The sequence below is a fragment of the Nycticebus coucang genome, chromosome 1, assembly GCF_027406575.1.
Source record: "Nycticebus coucang isolate mNycCou1 chromosome 1, mNycCou1.pri, whole genome shotgun sequence".
Taxonomy (NCBI): Eukaryota; Metazoa; Chordata; class Mammalia; order Primates; family Lorisidae; genus Nycticebus; species Nycticebus coucang.
In genome coordinates this window covers 102,926,133-102,944,890 of record NC_069780.1, presented here as the reverse complement: position 1 = coordinate 102,944,890, position 18,758 = coordinate 102,926,133, and the positions used below count along the sequence as shown (strand labels likewise).

The 18,758-nt window shown below is 39.3% G+C and overlaps 1 long non-coding RNA gene across 2 annotated transcripts in view; it reads left to right on the top strand.

Moving 5' to 3' along the window:
• Positions 1–18,758, top strand: part of LOC128588968 (uncharacterized) — a 46,807-nt gene extending 28,049 nt beyond the window's left edge. Inside the window, exons 3-6 of one of the 2 annotated variants that reach the window (XR_008380825.1) lie at positions 9,141–9,257; positions 13,360–13,519; positions 17,908–18,024; positions 18,200–18,758. This is a non-coding gene — a long non-coding RNA (uncharacterized LOC128588968). Of the gene's footprint in view, positions 1–9,140; positions 9,258–13,359; positions 13,520–17,907 lie in introns of both variants that reach the window. The other variant, XR_008380824.1, reaches the window with a different exon arrangement.

Below are 18,758 nucleotides of genomic sequence, written 5' to 3'. Positions count from 1 at the left end.
TCAAAAGATACAACAATCCCAAATGGGTATGCATCTAGTATCAGAACTTCAAAATACAAAATACAGAATTATTTTCAAGTTCATATAAGACACAACAAAAGAAGACACAGATCATAAAACAAATCTTAAGAAAGTTAAAAGACTGAAGTAATACAAAAAATCTTTTCTGACTACAATGGAATAAATTAGAAACCAGTAACAAAGAGCTATCTGGCAAATATTCAGTGTGTAGAAATGAAATGACACACTCTAAGATAACCAACAGATCAAAAACAATGTCATAAGGAAAATAATAACATAACTTGAAATGCATAAAAAGGAAGAAAACACAACATTAAATATGTACAGAAAAACAATGGAGCTAAAAAAAATTAAAAATTAATTTACCAAGTTCATAGGATATAAATTAATATAAAACTCAATTGCTGGCTGGGCACTTTTGGAGGTCCTGACATTGGGTTTGAGAACAGCCTAAGCAAGAGTAAGACCTCTTCTTGACTAAAAATAGAAAAACTAGTCAGGCACCATAGTGGGCACCTCTAGTCCAAGCTACTCAGGAGGCTGAGACACGAGGATCACTTGAGCCCAGAAATTTGAGGTTGCTGTGAATTAGGCTGAGGGCAATGGAGTCAGATTGTGTAAGACCAAAACCTAAATTGTCTTCTAATATACTAGCAATTATTATAAAATAATAATAACATGCACAATGTGGTGTTTTGTGTGGACAGAAACAGATTAATAGAACAGACTGAAACATTCGTACGTGGCCAATTGATTTCTAACAAAGATGCTAACTTACTTCAACGGGGAAATACTTTCAACTAATAGAATAATTAGATTATCAATTGGAGGAAAAATGACCCTTGAACTACTATCTCAGATCTTTCATAAATATTAACTTGAGATTAATCATAGGCATTAGTAAAAAAGCTAAAACTGAAACTTGTACAAGAAAGCATAGCGAAAATGTTCACAATCTAATATTTCTCAGATGGGACACCAGAAGCACAAAAATGAAAGAAAAACATTGATAAATCAGACTTGATCAAAATAAAAATTTCAGTTTCTTAAATAAAATATCCATAAAATGAAAAAAGATTTCCTCCACACTTGGGAAGAAAATATTTGTCAAACGCATATACAACAAAGGATTACAACTGAATCTATAGAAAACCCTTGCAAATCAACAAGTAAAAAAAATTTCACAAAGGATTTCCTCAGATCCTTAGAAAAAGGTAGGCATTTGAATGGTCAACAAGCACACTAAAAGATGCTTGACATCACTGATTTTAGGAAAATGCAAAGTAAAACCATAATGTGATTAAAAAACACACACATTAGTCCAGGCGCAGTGGCTCATACCTGTAATACTAGCACTCTGGGAGGCAAGACAGGTGTATTGCTCAAGCTCACAAGTTCAAGGCCAGCCTGAGCAAGAGCAAGACCCTGAAAATACAAAAAATACAAAAAAACAAGCCAGGTATCGTGCTAGCACCTGTAGTCCCAGCTACTTGGGAAACTGAGGCAAGAGGGTCACTTGAGCCCAAAAGTTTGAGGTTGCCATGAGCTATGATGTCATAGCACTCTACCCTGGGTGACAGAGTAGACTGTCTAAAGCGCACACACACACACACACACACACACACACACACACACACACACCAGTCTGGCTAAAAGACCTAAAATTAAAGACTGTAGTAAAATTAAAATAAAAAAAAAACTTTTTGTATTAGTTAGGGTTCTCCAGAGAAACAGAACCAATAGTAAATGTTTATGTGTGTGCATGTGAGTGTGTGTGTAAAGAGGTTTACCATATAGAATTGATTCACGTGGCTATCGAGGCTAAGAAGCTCCAAGCTCTACATGCAGTTGGCAAGGTGGGAACACTCCAGAACTGGTGGTATAGTTCCTATCTGTGTCTGAAGATAGGCAAGCCTATGCTGTTAAGTTCCAATCTAAAAGGCAGCAGGCTTCAGTTCCAAGAAGACCTGTTGTTTTGAGTCCAAAGGCAGGAAAAGACCAATGTTGCAGCTCAAGCAGTCGGGGAGGGAAAGTTTCCTCTCAGTCACAGGAGGACCAGCCATTTTGACCCACTAGGCTTTATCTGATTGGACAAGGTCCACCCACGTTGGGAAGGGCTATCTGCTTACTCTGTCCACTGATGCAAATGTTAATCTGATCCAAAAACACCCTCACAGACAGACTCAGAATAATGTTTAAGCAAGTATCTTGGCACCTCATGGCCCAATCAAGACCTCACATAAAATTAACCATCACACATATCATACCAAGTATCTTTATTAAAGGAAATGTACAAATCCATTGAAAAAGAGTTTACATGGAGAGTTTATGTTCCTAAACAGCACATCTATTCTTTTCATTTATTTATTTATTTATTTATTTTTTAGATAGAGTCTCACTTTGTCACCCTAGAGCACCATACCTCACAGCAACCTCAAACTCTTGGGCTCAAGTGATTCTCTTGCCTCAGCCTCCCAAGTAGCTGGGACTACAGGCGCCTGCCACAACACCTGGCTATTTTTTAGAGAGGGTCTCACTCTTGCTCAAGCTGGTCTCAAACTCGTGAGCTCAAGCAATCCACCAGCCTCGGCCTCTCAGAGTGCTAGGATTACGGGCATGAGTCACTGAGTCCAGCAAACATGCCTATTCTCATGGTCACCTACATGGCAAAGGTAGGCCCTTATTCCAGCCACGTATGTGTGACTCTACATACTGTTGTATTTTACTACAATTTTCGTTATATTTTTTGAGGAACAAGAATAGAACCACCCAGAAAAAAAATCTTAGAAGTATTTTATATTTAGAAAAACAGTGTGCAATGGAGAAACTAAGATTACATTCCACATACTTTTAGTATTACTTAAGTATTGCTAAGAGTTTGGAATCCTTTGCTAAACATTTGCTTTGTGTCTCAGCTGACACAAACAGATGAGAAATACACAATACAAAGAAGCATCGCAGTGCAAACTCCAGACCCCAGAGTTCCAAAGCAAAGCAATTTATCCATAGTCCATTAATATAGCCCATGGTGGAGCAGAGTATGTGTAGTTGAATGATTTCTATGCCATCCATGCTCGTTTGGTTTCAGGGCATCAGTCAGAAGTGGTCAGGAAGAAGTTGGGAGTTGGTCCACTTCAGTAGGTCAATCTCAGTTGATTCAGAGTTATTCAGCACTGCCTCTAGGGGGTCATGAACTGCCCTAAACCCAAAGGCCTGAATTCCTTTGTTAACCCTGAAACCACCCCAACTTCCTTAAATCCCTTCAGATCCCGGAATAATCTAGAACAAAGTTTGACCTTCAAAGTTATTTGGAACAATTTTGATTCCAAAATTAATCACAACCTTGCTAGTTCTTTTTCTAACTTGTAACAGCATGTGTCTTTACAATCATTTGTTACTCATTGAGAAGAGCAGGAAACATACAACTTTGTTGTTCCAATCACACTGACATACTCGAATACAAAAACTTCATTAATTCTAATATTAATTATCGCACTGAGGAAATCATGTTAGAATCCATTTAAGGATAAAGTCATATTCCATGAAGAATATATGTTGTCTGTTATAAATTTATACATCATTAGCTTTTGACAAACAGAATTTAGGCCACTGTTACCAGACAAATATTCATTTATAAACAGTGAGGGTTTTAAAGAATTTTTTTTAGATTTCTATAGGGAAAAATCATTGCCCCTTCAGAAAATTTCTGGCTAGGAGTCAAGTGAAAAATCACCAATTTTAAACAGATTCAACTATAGTTCGAGTCAGCCTTGGTGATGAAGAAAATCCTTTGAGACCTTTTAATATTCAAGTGCCCAGAGGCTCAATCTGTAGTCCTTTTCTCCTGTGTCTACGGACTCCATCTATTCTCTGCCTATATTCACTAGCCTATTCCCATGTCTTTAAGCAATGTCCATAGACTGACAAGTCACGTAGCCATTTCTGTCATCCTGAAACCTTGCAAGTCATGTATTCAACTATAATTCAGCCTTTTTTCTAGGATCTGCAACTGAACGTTTGCATCAGCAAAACTTTTTTGGCTCTACCTTCAAAATACGGTAGAATTTCTATGAATTGACCACGCAAAGGACTGTAACAAGCTCATCAACCTACAGAAATGGTCAACATAAGGAACTAGGCCTACTGTACTGATGCATACATGTGTTAAATGTCCAGTCTATGAAAATTAGGTCAACTTGAGGATATGGTCAACTATGACACTTCTACTATATATACAGAATCCAACTGCTTGTCCCCACCTCCATTGCCCCCACTAATTCCCAGTTCAAGCCACCATCTTCTATCTTGTCTTCCTGCTTCTGTTCCTATCCTCCCACAACTATCTAGTCTATGCCAAGCACCGTCTAGATCCACTTAAAGCAAAAGTAAGATCATCTCACTTTTCAACTCTTCTGCTAAAACCATTCAACTGCTCCCTCAGGCCAGTCACTGTAAAAGCCCACATGATGACAGCGGTCTACATAACTTGTCCTTCATTATCTCTCTGACCATATCTTCTAACTCTCTCCCGCTTGACCACACCACTTCATCCTGTGATGTTTTTCAGAAACTCCAGACAAGTTCTCACTTTCAGCTTGTTCACTAGCTTTTTCTTTTGCCTGATAAATGCTTTCTTTAGACATCTAAATAGCAAACACCATCACTTGCTTTAAGTCTTTCCCCAAATACAGCTTATTTAATGAGGCCTATGCTAATTGTTTATTAAAATTGCAAATCACATTCCCCCAGCACACTTCATTCACATTACACTATGAAATGTACTCATTTATTATATTTGTTTTGTGTTATTAGTGTTCTGACACCAGAAGGTAAGTTTTACAAGAATTTTAGTTTCTTTTTATCTGAACTGAAGACAGTGCTTTACACAAGATACATACCTTATTGAAAAGTTGAGCACATAAACTATAAGATACGGGATTTCCATTCATTTGCCCAACCAATATATTGAATGCCTACAGTAGAAAGAAAAATAACCGAGGTCCCTTCTCATGGAGCTCACAGCCTTCTGGGAAGACAATCACTATAGAAATATTCAAACAAACAAATGCCTGAATGAAACCGAAAGAAAATTCTGTGAGAAAATTATGATGTATCATAAAATAGTATAAGTAGAGAAAACAACCTTAAATTTGAGGTTAAAGAAGATATTATTAAAGAAGTAACATATAAGAGCGGCTCCTGTGTCTCAAAGGAGTAGGGCACCGGCCCCATATACCAGAGATGGTAGGTTCAAAGCCAGCCCCAGCCAAATACTGCCAAAAAAAAAAAAAAAGAAGAAGTAACATATAAGATGAAAAAGGCTAAGCAATTGAGACATTAAAGAATATAAGAAATGGATAGTTTACCATTAGTATTCATGAGGCATTGATTCTAGAACTTTCCACAGATACCAAAAATTGGCCTAGTATTTTCAGAAAACCTAAAAAAAGTGCACATTCTCCTGTACACGTCCTAATACAATGTAGATTATATGTAAATACTTGTTATGCTGTATTGTTCATGGAATAATAAAAAAAGTCTGTACATGTTCAGTATAGATGCAATTTTCTTTCAAATATTTTTAAGCCACAGTTGGTTAAATCCATGGATGAGGTGCCCAGGGATACAGAGGGCCAATAGCATGTACAAAGTTCTCAAAATGAAAAACATTCAAAAATGGTCAGAGTTCTTGAAGCATAATTAATGGATAGAACAGAACCAGACGTGGTTAAAGATATCAGCACAAACTAGATCATGCCAGGCTTTGCTGGCTGTAAGAGGGTTTCAAATTTATTCTACATATAAAGAAAAGACATTGAAAAGCATCAAGCTGAGTAACAGTGTGGTGGCATTTTATGATGCATTGTCATTCTGCTTATTGCATGTAAAATGACTCCAAAGAAAACAAAAGTAGAAGCAGGAAAGCCAGTCAGAATGCAATGACATAATTTCCAATGAGGGATGACTTTGTGACAGACATATAAGTGTGACCTGGCTGGTGACTGTGGAGAAGAAAATAATAAGATAAATATAAAGTATATTTTTAAATTAAATGGTCAACCATGCTCTATCAGACATAGAAACTGAAGAGACAAGTTTCTATTATAAGCAAATGTATGGACACAGGCTGATGCAAATGTTAGGCTAAGAAAAAGGTATTAATTTACAGAAATTGATTATTTAAGAAACAGGTATTAACTAATGGGGAGATAGGATTATATAAGCAAGTGGTAGGGGAAAAATTACATCTATTTTTCATCTATTTAGAACCCATCTATTATTTGGGTTCACTTTTGTGATCTTCCTCCATTTTATATATTTTGCCCCAAATTGTCCCAGAAGGTTTTGTAAGAGTGCCTGAGTCCCCTGTTTTGTGAGGGATGAACAATGAGCTGAATATTTTCACATGTAGTAAATCTTTTAGAAGGCACAACAGATTATTTACTCTTTTTTTTTTTTTTTTGAGACAGAGTCTTATTTTGTTGCTCTCAGTAGAGTGCTATGCTGTCATAGCTCACAGCAATCTCCAACTCTTGAGCTCAAGCAATTCTCTTGCCTCAGCCTCCCAAGTAGCTGGGACTACAGGCTCCTGCCACAATGCCCGGCTATTTTTAGAGACAGGGTATTGCTCTTGCTCAGGCTGGTATTGCTCAAGCAATCTACCCATTTCAGCCTCCCAGACCGCTAGGATTGCAGGAGTGAGCCACTGCACCCAGCCTCTTTTCTTACCTTTAATCATAAACATTATCAAAAAGAATGACTCCTGTATTCTTCTTTAAAAAGTCATTAGTAAGAAACTGACATGAATGTAAAAAATCTTCCTATTAAAAAATAACAGCAAAACTGTAGGTTTCCATTTCAGCTCCTGATTATCTATTTCTTATTGACTTTGCATGCTATTAAATTACAACGTCTAAGGCATGATATAGTACTATTAAAGAAAGCATTACATCTCAAATAAGCTGGGATATATTTATTTATTTATTTATTTATTTATTTATTTTTAAGCTGGGATATATTTAAAACAGTGCATTATCACTATGCTAAACAAGATTCTTTTTCTATATCTGAAGTTAGAAGTAGTCAGATTCTTTTATGAATTCCAAAGAACATTGAGCAACAGCAGATACCATGAACGTGCTCCGAAGCCAAGTGGGAATGATGTTTGGAATTTAGGGTGCTGCCAGCTTTGCACATCTTGAAGCAATAAAGTTTATAGCAACACAGAGATTAACTGTCACAATATTCAAGTGGCATTTCAGTATAGCCCCATTCAGTCCTTATTTCTTGTAAGGCCACAGCACATGTGTTTTAGTGTAATAACAGTCATGGTTTTATTCAATGATTTATGTGCTCTTTTATTCAAAAGGTATAAAGTAATAGCCAAAATTAGGCAAAAGAAAAATTAAGGCAAAGGAAAAAAAGTTAGAAAATTAAGATAAAGCTATGAATGAGAGACACACAAAATGCAATACCCTAGAGTCTAATACTCTATAAGACAGGATGAGGGTAACAAACTTGGCTTTTGCTTTTCTGGAAGATAATGAGAATGTGGGAGCATAATCAGTTACATAATTTGTAACCTAAGTTACAAACAAACAGTAACTTAGGTTAGGTCAACTATTCCTAGTACTGGGTCAGGAGGGACAATTTTCCCTTAAATCCTCACAAACAGGGTACTATGTAATGTAGAAAACAATTTTCCTACCAGTATTTCCACAAGGACCACAACACAAGCCTAAGAACTAGTCTTTCTCCACATGGGCCATTTCAGCTTCTTCTCCACATGTAAGACTATCTTTTGAAAATTAAAATCGAATGATGCTGCCCTGATGCTTCAATTCCTTAAATGAGTTTTCCTTACTTTTGTAATAAAGACCAAAATCCTTATAGTTACATTCAAGAACCTAGGTGTTCTGGCCTATAGGCCTCTCCCAACTGAATCAGAATTGACTCCTTGGCCAGCTGCAGGGGCTCACGTTGGTAATAGCAGCACTCTGTGAGGCCAAGACAGGTAGATCCCTTGAGATCAGGGACAAGCGAGGCAAGCCTGAGGGGGAAGGAGGGAGCCCCCCACCCATCTCTACTAAGAATAGGAAAACTAGCTACGCATGATGGTGGGCCCCTACCTCACTTGAGGGCGATCCACCTCCCTCAAGTGAGGCAGGAGGATCACTTGAGCCCTGGAGTTTGAGGTTGCTGTGAGCTATGATTGCATACCACTCCATTAAGGGTGACTGAGTGAGACTCTGTCTCAAAAAAAAAAAAAGAAAAATTGACTCCTTAATTGAATATTTCTTTTTTATGAGCTCTCGGAGAACCAGGTACCTTTGCTCCAGAGTTATTTCAGCTCTTAATTCTACATTTATTTGTATAATTACTTCAGTAATGTTTGTTTCTTTTCTGTATTTGCCAGGAGACTAGATTCCTTGTCTGTTTTTTGTTCACAGTTATTTTTGCCATTGACAAGCATATTTCTGGCTCAATCAAAACTTGAATAAATCAAGAATGGATGGATGAATGGATGGATAAACAAATGCAAGGGGTGAATTTTGTACCCTTTAAAACCAAAGAATAATATCCAAATAGAAGCCCTCTTTGCAATAGAAGGTTTAATATGAGGCTATTCACACACATCCTCTAAATTGAGGACAGATTTTAGTACTGACAGGAAAGGGTAAAATATGTATCTGTTAGACAATCCTTTGAAACTATTTTAATCTTGGTTAAAGTTTGAGTAGATGTTGAGCAACTTGGAATTTAGAATGTGATTTTTAACATGTACCTATTCATGTTACAATATTAGGTTCTGACAATTCACCCAGCCTGGGTAAATAGAAGTAAGATACGCACTGACTCAACTTGTGTTAACAGAAGTATGTTACAATGATCTAAGGAAAAAATCAACTTGAATACTTTTTCGAATAACTGAAAATTTACCCCAAAAATTATATTGACAAATTTGGGTTCAACCTCAAAGTGCCTTTTCCTGTAAAGCTTCTCAGCTTTTCTAAATTGTTTATAAGTTATTATTATAAGAAAACAAATATTGACATTTATAAAATATGCTTCTCTTGGTGGCTTGAGAAAAATTCAGAAACATTTCAAATCATTTTCAGTTAACTTAAAAGGTCCAGAGAAGGTTCACAAAAAGATGAAGAAGAATCAGAAAGAAGGAGAAGGAGGAGGAAACTCCAGGCCTCGCCTACAGTAGGGCTCAATGGAAGAATTCCCAGGTTAGCTGAATTGATTTTGTGCTGTGTGTACATGTTAAATGGTAGAGAATTTAAAGACATCTTAGCATCTGAAAGACAATAACTTTAGCAAAATGGTAATACCTTCAAAACCTAGATTATTTACTAAGGCAATGCTATGTAAACTGACTTTAGAGGGAGAAATTTATCTAGAAAATGTTAACTTCATTACAAGTTACCAAGTTTACTGCATGACTCTGTAAAACAAGAGGAAAAATTTGTATTACATTATCATAAACTTTCTGATGAAAGATGAGGTCTAGATAAGGAACAGAAATAAAAGGAAAACAGGAGACATTAAAATAACAATCATGATGAAAATTTGACTTTTGCCAAAAACTAAAAGTGGAAATACACAAATTTTCTGTGTTCTTCTTGTCCTTTGTTTACAAACAGTAAAGAACTCTTTAAAAATGTTAACTTGCACGCCCTGTCTTCTCCTTCACTCTCTGTACTTTCTGTATATGTCTCTGCCAATGTTGCTAAGAATTATAGTCAGTCTTCCTAGAAGTACTAAACAGTGGATAGGGAAGGAGAGTTCAAGGGTGCCCACAATTCTCTTGCCTACAACTCCTATCTGTTTGCTGTGCGTCACAAACTGCGTATGTGAGATCCGTAGGTCAGTGACAGAAGACTCTATTACTCACTGCAAAAGCGTTAGAGCTGCACGTTGGTCTGTTGTGGTGTCCTTGCCTGCCTCATTCCACAAGGACAATACATGGGGCTCATCATGGACGCCTGCGCATGCAGAGAGCTGCGTTCTCAGACAGGAATTCTGAGCCTTTCTATTAAGAGGTGATACAATCCCTCATCTCCCAAGGTAGCTCACAACAAATACTGCCATGAGAGATGGGCCAAGTAATGAATAAGTTGAGACCTTTCTGTCCTTTCAGACCCAAGGAGCACATTCAGGGACACCGAAGGTCAAGGGAAGATTGCCTCTCCCAACACTGTGACAAAACCCCAGTCCTGCTGTTAACTCTTCAGAGATCCAAGCTCAGGCTCTGAATCTACATTGCCAGGTTGTGAAACTGTGTGGCATTAAGTAAACCATTTTGTGCCTCAGTTTCTCTGTCAACAACTGTAATAATAATAAACTCATAGCATAGGATGAAACAAGTTCATATATATGTTCCACTTAAAACAATGCCTGACACATAGTAAGTGATATTTCTGTTTTAGTTCTTGTTTTGTTTATTATTGTCCAGTTGAATAATTTTATATATTCTTTTTCAAATTTCTCAAAACCCAAATCTGGGTTTCAGGAGAAAGTTAAATCTGAATGCCCCAAGACCTATATTATAAGCAATGACTTATCACTTATGTGTCTATAATGATAGTGTTTATTTACCATCTTTGGGCATAAGGAGAAAATAGTGACTTGACTCACTTTCAATGTTCAATGCTTCAAATAAGATATCCCAGTAATGGACAGAGCATTTTATTCCCAGACCTTCTTTAACCAGTGCCCAGTTCCAGGAATAGGCACATATATTGACCCCAGAAGACTCTGTTCACCAATGTGTTGCCAAGACCTAGCACCAAGTCTTATACCAAATACAACAGCAAAACAACTTATTTAATTAATCATTGAAGGATGTAGCAAGGACCACCCTTTCCAATTCTATCTTTCACCTGAGCTTGACTCATTATAATATAAATGATTTAAAGGATGGCTCATTTATCTCTTTTATGTAAAAAGTAAAATAGAGGACTTGGGAAATTACGTGAGAATAAATACATTCTCTAAGATAAAATTTTATAATCTCCTTTGCTAGTTTTTGCAACATAGCTAGATTAAGATAGTTTATCCATACCTGTAAGATTATGGGAAACCTTCTAGGTACATTGCTTTCTGATGATAAAAATTAGAAAACATAGGGAAATAGATCTTTGACAGATACTAGATGATTTCCTTCCAATATCTTATGTCTCAGATAGAATTTTAGGAAGTCATGGTTCATACTCAACTCAGGTTTGAATATTCCAACATGAAACCCATATGCTTTAAATATCAGGCTGTGGGAAGGCGGAACTGCATTTGTTGTACAGGTTTTGGCACTTGACAAATTGCTGGTCCTGAGAGCCATCTCACTTCCATATGAGGCTGACCACAGGCTGTCTGAAAATAATTTAAAATATTTTCTCAAAAGGGATATTTTTAAGATATTTGAGCACTGATAAATGTTGGTTGAGAGCCTCAAATTCTAATTTATATAAGGACAAATTAGTTATGGCTTGAAAATTTTTAGATCATTTTGAATCAACAGTTATCACGGATAGTAATCAAAATTCCAAAGCAAATCAAAACAAAGAATTCCTAAAGAGCATTTCAGAGCTCAGAGCTGAGTTGTGGAACGTAAGGGATGTTCCAATGTATGTGACTTGTCCTCAAGGAACATGACTCAGAAATCTTCCCTGTGACTCTCCCACTCCCCAATTCTCCCACATCTGCCCTCCGCAATCATTTGACTAGAACCCCTACCCCTTTCAAAAGATGTTTTACTTTGACTGTAAATCATATTCTAAAAGGAGGGCAAACCCAGATCATTATGAAAATTTTGAGATACACAAAAATCAAACAACGTAAAATCCCCACAGAGAGAAACAAATGAAGCCCTCCCAGTAACACTGAGCAAGTTGAAGGGCACTGTCCACTGTGGTTTTTGGAAGTGAAATAATGAACCATTACATAGTCCGTCTCAAAACTTTCATAGCGACCCACGAGACAGCCAAATAAGCTGCTCCGTAAAATTATGTTGGAACTGTGATTCCTGTGTAATTTAATTGCATACCCGAACTATTTCATCAGTGACTCTCTGAAATGAGTTATAATAATTTAATGATTTTTTTTCCAGAGGTTAATTTTAACTTCCCAAGTCCCTAGAAAGTCCAAAACTATTTTGGCTTTCTTTTCATCTTTAAAAAAATTTTTCTTTTTCTTTTTTTTCTCAGCGCCCATAGCACAGTGGTTACGGCGCCAGTCACATGCACTGAGGGTAATGGATTCGAACCTGCCTGGGCCAGCTGAACAACAATGACAACTTCAACAAAAAATAGCCGGGCACTGGTGACAGATGCCTGTGGTCCCAGCTACTTGGGAGGCTGAGGCAAGAAAATCCCTTAATTCCAGGAGCTTGAGATTGCTGTGAACTGTGATGCCATAGCACTCTACCAAGGACGACATAGTGAAACTCTGTCTCAACAACAAGAAAACAAAAACAAAAAAAAAGCAACCTCAAACTTTGGGGTTCAAGCAATCCTCCTGTCTCAGCCTCCCTAGTACCTGGGACTACAGGTGCCCACCATCACACCCAGCTAGTTTTTTTTATTTAGAGATAGGGTCTTGCTCTTGCTTAAGCTGGTCTCAAACTCCTAAGCTCAAGGATCCTCCTACCTGGGCCTCCCAGAGTGCTAGGATTACAGGTGTGAGCCATTGCACCCTGCCATCTTTTAAACTCTTATATATGTATGTATATTGTAAACTAACCATGAATGGCTATACAATCGATCTTTATACCTCTGACTGACAAACATTTCTCTGTACTCTGTACAGTATGCTTATACATAATTTCTGCAACTAGTAGGTTTGATACAGGGCAAGTGGCATCTCAGCCAGCTAGTGGAGTTGGGGGATGTGGACCAGCTGCCTCCTACTTGATGGTGTTAGTGCAGTGGCAGTGAGCAGCAGAACCAGCGGGCTGGAGGGTAGGTGGGGGGAGGGGGGGCACAGGGGCATTTCCTAGGCCTGGGAATGAAAGGGATTGTAGCCATTCATTTGCAACGCTAGACACTACCCAGACATGTCCCACACATGCTAAAGGTAACCACCAAGACATGCTAAATGTAACTACTGAGGGCCATACATGTCCCAGACATGTTGTCCCAGACATGACCCGGACATGACCCAGACATATCCCAGACATGATGTCCCAGACATGCTAAATGTAACTACCAAGCCCGAGGGCCCCATGCAACTGTGTATACGCCTAGACAAAGAGCAGACAAAGAGCCCAGAGAGAGACAGACAGACAGAAAGAGAAAGAGCTTTTCTCTCCTGACTTGGGTTTTCTCTCTCTGCCAGGAGCTCTGACATTTCTGTATTCTGTTCTATAAATAAATCCTGTCTTACCACTGATCTTTGGTCCGCGGATTCATTCTTTGAATCGCCAAGACCAAGAACCTACTGAAGAGTGAAATTCCAGTATCATATTTGGGGGCTCGTCCAGGATTGACAATCTGTGGTAAGCAATGGGTCCCCTTACCTCTATTCTGCTTTTCTCTATAGTTATAATAATGGAGACTAATAATTTTGATGCCTATCGGCCGATAAATGTGCATAGTGTGGCTGCTGACCTCCAGGTCACAGGCAAGAGGCTATTGGGGAATGAACTTTCTAATTCCCCTTTGCTCCAGAAATGAGTCAAAGGGAATGTTAGAAGACTTTTGAAACTGTTCTGTATTTACTCCTTTTCTCTGGTTGAGAGCAGAGCAAAGAGGTAGCGCCCAGAGGCTCTGGGGTCCCCAGCAATGGTTCTGATCCCAGGACATGGGAGGGCCTTCTGAAAATTGTGCTCTTCCAGCTCTAACTATCCTCTCTTCTCTTCCACTCTATAGCCCTCTTCAGCTTCTCTCTCTCCTTGTAGTCTACATCTTTGTTTGAATGTTGATGAAGGATTGCTTTTGTACGGGCTCATTCTGGTGTTTTTCAGATGTTTTAAGTGTACCTCAAATGTAGGTGTGCTGTAAGGTCCTTTTTATTGCCTTTCATTGCAAAATTAAAGTCAATGGTGTTTTCATGTGTCTGAGAAAAAAAAGACTAAACCATGTTAATTACAAGTCAGCTCCAAACAAAGGGCAAAAAGACTCCCCTACATGGCTTCTCTGGGCAACTTAGAGGCCTGAGAAGGAAAGCCCAGGGCAGTGCCCCAAAGGCAAGAATGGCCTAAACCCTTGGCTACAGTTCAGTCTCTTAAAAATGAAGAAAGGCGATGAAAATGACCCTGGGTATTTGATTTCTTCTGGTGTATTGGTATAAATGGGAACATTTAAAATACTGACTTCCAGGTTTCTTTAAGACTTATGCTAATTGTAATTAATTGTGATCCAAAAGTTTCAAAGTGTCTCTCAACTCTGATTTGTCAATAAATTATTATTGCTGCCTGGCTAAGTGTTGCAAAAGAAAAGGGGGGTTGGAAAACATAGCATTTAAGACCTGCTATTTTCCTTTGTTACTGGGAATTTATAAGAAGCTTGTAAAGATTATATAGAATTAAATGTGTAAGAACCACACAGCCTTTTTCTCCAGGGTGGGGCTCATACCCACTTTGATTGATACTCTGAAGCTGGTGGGGAAGGGGCAGAAAGGGGCAGAATATGCATCAGATGGGACCAGGCTCCCTGATACCTGATTTCTTGGGCTGTGCTGCCAGCAGGGTATAAGCACAGGAGAGCCAGCGGGTACCAAGTGCTACAAGGTAAGAGGGGCTAATTCCAGACAAGCACAGGGGCTAAGGAGACCACTCTCCTCAGGGATTCTTCCCCAAGCATTGGAAAGATGCTTCCTTTTGTTTGGCCAGAAGGCTTCTTGGGTTGGTCAGAGGATGCTTTTACAACTCAGGAATACAGGGTGGGAAAACTGTCATCAGGTGGGACCAGGCTCCCAAATACCTGATTTTTTGGCCTCTGCTGCTGGGCTGTATTCTGAAGCACTGGGACATATTTGATCCCCAGACACTGATAAAAGAATGTATGGTTTTCTTCTGCACCCAGGCCCGGCTTCAGTATCAACTCTCCACTGGTGAACAATGGCCCCCAGGGGGTACTCTAAATTATGACACCATTTTTCAGTTAGATACTTTTTGTAAACAAGAAGCAAAGTGGTCTGAAGTACCCTATGTGCAAGCTTTCTTTTTCCTCAGGGACAACCTCCAACTGTGTGAAACCTGTCAGATAGATGCAGCTCTTCTGGCTGTAGTAACTTCCCCAAATGGTCAGGGATTCCCGAGAGAGATGCTGTCACCACCAAGAGTTTTTTCTGGTTCCTCAGAGGGCAACCATATCCTTCTTTGTGTCCCTTGGTGGAGACTGCAGGTGGTGAGAGGGAAGTTCACAGGTATACACTCCATTTTCTCTATCAGATTTAAAGCAAATTAAAGTTGATTTAGGAAAATTTTCTGATGACCCCGATAATTACATAAATGTTCTCCAGGGGTTAGGACAAAGCTTTGACCTCTTTTGGAGAGATGTAATGTTAATACTAGACCAAACTTTAAATTTTAATGAAAAAAATGAAGTCTTAGATGAAGCTAGAAAGTGAGGTGATTTGTGGTTCATGGCCAACACTGATGGCAGTATGTCTCCTGAGGAAAGGGACAGATACCACACAGGAAGACAGGCAGCTCCCTTTGAGGATCCCGAATGGGACCATGAGAAACAAGGTGACTGGTGGCGTAAACATTTTCTAACATGTATCCTGGAAGGTTTATGTAGATCCAAGAAAACGCCTATGAATTATTTTTTAAGTTGTCTACTATTTGCCAAGAGCAAAATGAGAGTCTCTCAGCCTTTCTTGAGCAGCTTACAGAGGTGATGAGAAAACAGACTCAGTTAACGCCCAAATCCTTAGAGGGCCAAATTATTTTAAAAGATAAATTTATCACTAAGGCGGCCTCAGACATTCAAAGAAACTCCAGAAATTGGCTCTAGGCCCAGATCATAACCTGGAGAACCTTCTTAAAATGGCCACCGTGGTCTTTTATAACCAAGATCAGGAGAAAGAGGAGGAAAAAGAGAGAAAGAACATGAAAAGAATGACAGCTCTAGTAATGGCACTCTGACAAACGAGCACCTTTCAGGGGCAGAGGGAAGAGAGAGGCGCTAAGAACAAGTGTTTCCAATGTGGTCAGGCTGGCCACTTCAGAAAGCACTGCCACCAGCAGCACCACCAGCTGGGCAAGCCACTTGGCCTGTGTCCAGAATGCAAGGGTGAACACTGGAGGGTGGCCTGTCCTCAGAGGTGAAGGCCTCCTGGGACAGTGATCCCGTCAGCACCCAAGCTGGACTGAGGGTGCCCGCGGAAGATTCTCATGGCTCCAACTTGAGAGCTGGAGGAATTTACCTCATAGTGGAGGGCCAGGAGATAGAATTTCTTCTGGACACTAGAGCAACCTTTTCTGTACTTCTCTAAACCTGGCCTTTTATCCCCCAAATCTGTAACTATACAGGGAGTGTCTGGAAAGCCAGTTACCAAAATTTTCTCTCAGCCTTTAAGCTGCAATTAGGATGACTGGTTGTTCTCTTACACCTTCCTAATCATGCCTGAAAGTTCTGCTCCCCTTTTGGGGAGGGACATACTCCAATACCCAGCACATATGGACTGTATTACCCCAGGGATTTAGGGACAGCCTCACTTGTTTTGACAAGCCTTAACCAAATACTTGAGTCATTTTTTATATTCTACAGCGACTCTTATTCAGTATGTAGATAACATTCTTTTAGAGCTCCAGATGCAGAGGAATGCCACAAAGCTTCACAAACTCTTTTAAACTTTCTAGCTAATTGTGAGTACAAAATTTCCAAGGCTAAAGCCCAATTATGTGTCCCAGAAGTTCACTATTTGGCTCTCCAACTTTCACAGGGGAAGAAAGCCTTGGGCAAAGAAAGAATAGAACCAATATTGGCTCACCCTAAACCTCAAACTCTCAGACAACTTCAAGGCTTCTTAGGAATCACAGGCTTTTGCAGACTCTGGATTCCTGGATATAGTGAAATAGCTAGACCACTCTATTCTTTAATTAAAAATGCCCCAAAAGAGGGCCTAGTCACTCTAGAATGGAAACCATAAGACAGATAATAAGGACTTGTGATGTATGTCAGAGAAACAATCCTTTAACTCATCATCTAGCTCTCCCAGGTATACAGAAACAAGGTAAACATCCAGGTGAAGATTGACAAATGGATTTCACTCACCTCTCTAAGGTACATGGTATACAATATTTGATGGTACTTGTGGATACTTTTACTAATTGAGTTGAAACATTCCTCGCACAACAGAAAAAGGCCCAGGAAGTTAAGTCTTTAATACATGAGATTATCCCCAGGTTTGGACTCCCTCAGAGTTTGCAAAATGATAATGGGCCAGCCTTCAAGGCAGCTGTTACACAGGGAATAACTGAAGCCCTATGCATAAAATATCATCTACACTGCTCTTGGAGGCCCCAGTCCTCTGGGAAGGTAGAAAAAATTAATGATAAAATCAAAGGACAGTTATGAAAGCTAACTCAAGAGACTCATCTCCCTTGGACTAAATTGTTTTCCATTGTTCTCCTTAGAATAAGAAATTTACCTCAGAAACATGGTTGTAGCCCATTGGAATTATTATATGGAAGACTCTTGTTAATAATGATTTATTATTAGATCAAGAAACTACAGAATTAGTAAAACATACGACTTATTTAGCTAAATTTCAACAAATCCCTTAAAAACCTCCCAACTACATTTTCACATTCAACACTAAAGGAGCTTTTCTCTCCTGGAGATCTAGTCATGATCAAAACTCTTCCCTCTAATTCACCTTCCCTAACCCCTACTTGGGAAGGTCCCTTTTCTGTTATCTTGTCTTCTTCTACAGCTGTTCGAGTTATGGGAATAGATTTCTGGATACATCATTCACAAGTAAAATCCTGGAACCCACCACCCACTACAGAAGCAGACCAGGAAGAGAATCAACCCCAGTCCACCTACACTTGTGAGCCTAAGGAAAATTTAAAGCTATTGTTTAGGAGACAGCAAGAAAAGTGTTAATATAGTTTTCTTTTTAACATCCCTGACTTTGTCCTTCTAACCTGACACTCTAATTAGCCCCCTCCTCTCACTGTTCTACCCTTGCCTTTTTATGTGCTAATCAGATTTGTGTCTTTCAGAAATGTCATCAAGCCACACATAGTAAAGATGGTTCCAGACCAAGACCTGATTCTATCGTGGACCCCTGGATCACTCTCCCTCTAGAGAAACCCTAACTGCCCCCTTCTATCATCACCCAACTCAGCAGGAAGTAGTTAGATCCAGTCTTTGTCCTTTTTCCCTGACAGCAGTTAGAGTTTCTACTTGGACAAGGAGCTTTGATACAGGACAAATGGCGGCCCAGCCAGCTCATGGAGCTGGGCAGCACTGACCAGCTGCCTCTGCCTTGGTGGTGTTGGTCCACCCCTGGCAGTAAGCAGCGAATCAGCAGGCTGGAGTGTAGGCAGGGGGCCCCATTTCCTATGCCTGGGAATGAAAGGGACTGTAGCCATTCATTTGTGACCCAGATATGACCCAGACATGTCCCAGACATGATGTCCCAGACACTCTAAATGTAACTACCAAGCCCTGTTAAATATAACTACTGAGGGCCCCACACAACTATATATATCCCTAGACAAAGAGCCGGGAGAGAGACAGACAGAGAGACAGAGAGCGAGCTTTTCTCTCCCATTTGGG